Source organism: Solea solea, chromosome 10 (assembly GCF_958295425.1).
Source record: "Solea solea chromosome 10, fSolSol10.1, whole genome shotgun sequence".
Classification (NCBI taxonomy): domain Eukaryota; kingdom Metazoa; phylum Chordata; class Actinopteri; order Pleuronectiformes; family Soleidae; genus Solea; species Solea solea.
Genome location: NC_081143.1, coordinates 10,427,453 through 10,431,142, shown reverse-complemented (window position 1 = coordinate 10,431,142; position 3,690 = coordinate 10,427,453). Strand labels below are relative to the sequence as shown.

Below are 3,690 nucleotides of genomic sequence, written 5' to 3'. Positions count from 1 at the left end.
CTACTTCAGCAGATCACTCAACAGACACAGAGACCTACTTCAATCTGGATACCTAGGACATATTTTTTCTTTATCTTTGGTATTTTGTTGAGAATCTGCATAGAAGCCATTAGCATGTAGATGTTTTTTTTTGTTTTATCTGCAACAGACAACCATGTGAAATGATTCAGGCCTGCAACACGATTTCACAACTCTTCATTAATCATACAACTTTATATGGTTCCCAAACCTGTGTGACATTTTATCATCTGTGGAACTTGCACTTTAACACACATGCACACGCACACACACAGTGCACTCTTTAACTCCCCAGTGTGCTCAGATTGTGTCACCACTTACTGTGATCTACAGTGCGCGCACACACACACACACACACACAATTTCAAACAGAAAACCAACATAGCACATTATTATCATTACACATTTCTAGGTTATTTTCTCACAGATCTTTGGTTCAGATGAGTCTCAGCCTGCAAGTGTCTAAGAATTAGTTACATATTATAAAGAGTAGGGCGAGGCCAGTAACGTTGCCTCTGTCATATCATGCAATCTAAACAATAAACATGGACTGGATTCTCCCGGTGATTCTTTCAGGTAGGTGATTTCTTTTTTTGTGGAATCATTTCTTACAATTCTTTCTTAGCCTTGAATAATTTTGAAACATTAGAGGTTGTCTTCATGACCGTAATTTCACGTAAAAGCTCATTTTAGAAAAACGTAATGATGCTACAACATACAAAATGCTACACCAACTATGGCTATGGAAAAGAGTTTATTGATTCTTTATTTTTCATAAATGCACTTTATTTATTCACTAAATTAGCATAACAGATAGAAGATGTCTGCATTGTCTTTAAGCTTCTGATTCTGAACACAGATTCTGACTGGTTTGTCAGTTCGGGCTGCTGTTAAGATTTAATGCTATTTTACACTTGGGTGGTTTATTCAAATTCTGCTCATATGCTCCTAAAGGTTACGCTCTGGACCTTTAAATCATAGCACCTGTAGCTTTACATTGCTTAAAAATTGCAATGCATATTGCATTGGTGCCCAAGAATCTTGATACATACAAAGTGGTTTAAATAAGATCCTCCTTTATACAAAATCTCCCTCTCTAGGGGTCACCATAGCAGATGATCCATTTTGATTTGGCAGATATTTTTGTGCATGATTTCCTTCCAAACACAATCCTCAAATTGATCTGGGGTAAATTTAGGATGAGCAATAAGGATTGGGTACCTTGCTCAGGGTTATACCTCTTGATCAGTTGTTCCATTCACTAATTTACATAATGTATCCTAAAATTAACCTATTTTCTAATTTTGTTGGTAACTTGGTATCTTGGTAACACAGTCAGGTTTTCAGACTTATTTGTGATTCAATCACCTAATGATTAATAATTAACTGACTATTTCACTTACTGTAAATGGGTCAGCAGATCAGTATTAACACAAATCTTATAGTTCCATGGTCCAAAGGTACAGGGAAGTGGAAAATAAAACGAATGAATGGATTCTTTGAAGGAAGACAAGGGAAAGTAAGAACCTCAAATTTTCTTTCTGATCTTTAAATGATTTCTAAATCTATAAATGTGTAAAAAAATTGATCTCAATTTGAGGAATCTCAAATGTATACTTTTATACGACTATGACTACTCAAAATTGAAATGATTCTGAAAATCATTCTACCTGGTTTTCCATACCTTATTTAAATCATCATGATATTCTTGTGGTCTTCTTTTTGGTATTGACACTTCATCTCTATACTTGTTGCATTATCATGTAACAGGAAAACTGATGGTTCAGCAGAGTAATTCTACTCTTTAAACATGTCGGGGAATGAGAAGAGTGTTCTGTCCAAATTCCATGACAATGACTTGTCAGAAATGTCTGCTGGCCAAAAGGACAAGGGCAAAAGGTACAAGCAATTTTGCTTGATTTACTTGGTTGTAATATTCACAACTATAGTAAACACATGCTGTTAAGAAAGTTGTATTTGTAAAAAAAAACTATTAGTGTGAATTGTGTGTAAATGCTAAAACAAAGATTTGAAAGGTGACATTATGTGACTAAATGTTTATATTATATTAGAAAAACAGAGGAAAAGGTGCTGTCGTTAAAACATCTTCTGAAATGCATAATGAATATAATTCCAGATTGAAGACACCCTGGTCCACGTCCAGTGGGTGTTCAAACGTGATGTCTGATCAGTCCATGGAAAACCCTCTTGGTTTCCAAAGCCAACAGTAAGATATGATGATTTAAAAAATTGAAGGAAAATCATTTGCTCATGTGCTGAAAATCATTTGTATCAAGATCGTGTCCATTAACCCCTTATTTACTCATTCCCCTTCCTTTCAGTGAGTGCCTGTACGTTTTTAGGATAGATTTTATTATTTGTTTTTAAAAATTCTAGTACAATATTCCTGACCTAGTTAAAACCAAATTTCCCCTTAGGGCTGCTGATGTTGGGTTGGTGTAGTGGTTAGCACTCATGCCTTTACAGTTTGCATGTTCTCCTCGTGTGCGTGGATTTTCTCTGGGTTCTCCGGTTTCCCCCCACAGTACAAAGACATGCAGATTTGGGGATTAGGCAAATTGCACACTTTAAATTGACTGTGAAAGTGAATGGTGAATTGTTTGTCTCTGTAAGTGGGCCTCCAATGGACTGGCGATTTGTCCAGGGTGTACACTGCCTATCATGTGGAGTATAAAGCAGTAGAAGATGAATGGATGGATGCGTGCTAAGGTTAAAGCATCAGCTGCTCTTAGTTGCACCCAGTACATGTCTGAAAACAAGGGGTGAATGAGCTTTTTCAGCTGTCACTCCCAAATTGTGGAATAAGCTCCTTCCTATGTTAGGACAGCTCCCACTATCATTTTAAAACCCATTTTGGCTTTTAATTCACAATGAGGGTTCACTGTGTCTCTGTTGTTTTATTAATTTATATATATATATATATATATATATATATATATATGTGTGTACAAAGAAATAAATAATAATAATATATATACATACATATATATATATATATATATATATATATACACATTTATATATATAATTATTATTTATTTCTTTGTACCATTTTCTATTATGTCACATTGCCCAGAAAATAAAAAAAACCTTTTACAGCTTTTACAAAATATATTTATTTTAACTTTTTTTTTTCAGTGTGAAGAAATCAGGGTCAACGTCCTCTGTCTGTGAGACAGAGATGTCATCAGTGGACGTCCTTAACCTCAGAAAACAGTGAGAGACGTTTTTTTCCCATTCTGATCTTAACTGTTCTACAGGGCTATTAAAATTGTTACATAATTGTAACACCCTACCCATGTGACTGTTCTAATTCATCACTCTATGTGGGTTCTGGGTTCCTTAAGTTTTTTTTTGTGGTGCCAAATCAACTTAAAATAACTGCAGCAAAGAAACTTATTTTAAAACCAATCAATATGTATAATAAATTGCAATTATCACTCACACAAAGTACTAAAAAAAACTCAACTGTATTACACACAACCCAAGCTGAGCATAATTTCACAGATCTTTCAGAAACATTCACATATTCTTGAAATAAAAAAAATTAAAAAAAAGTTCAACGCCCAAACCAATGACTATATTCACACCATTCTTAAAGTCTAAGAAGTCTTTGAAATAAAAAGATGCGGGCCTGACTCGATGCTCGGG

The 3,690-nt window shown here is 34.7% G+C and overlaps 1 long non-coding RNA gene across 2 annotated transcripts; it reads left to right on the top strand.

Moving 5' to 3' along the window:
• The first annotated feature begins 407 nt into the window (after positions 1-407).
• On the top strand, positions 408-3,268 carry LOC131467412 (uncharacterized). Of its 2 annotated transcripts, XR_009241496.1 has the most exons (5): positions 408-594; positions 1,464-1,537; positions 1,789-1,917; positions 2,156-2,245; positions 3,178-3,268. It is a non-coding gene; the product is annotated as an uncharacterized LOC131467412 (long non-coding RNA). The 2 variants fall into 2 exon arrangements; XR_009241497.1 differs by lacking the exon at positions 1,464-1,537.
• Positions 3,269-3,690: the final 422 nt, after the last annotated feature.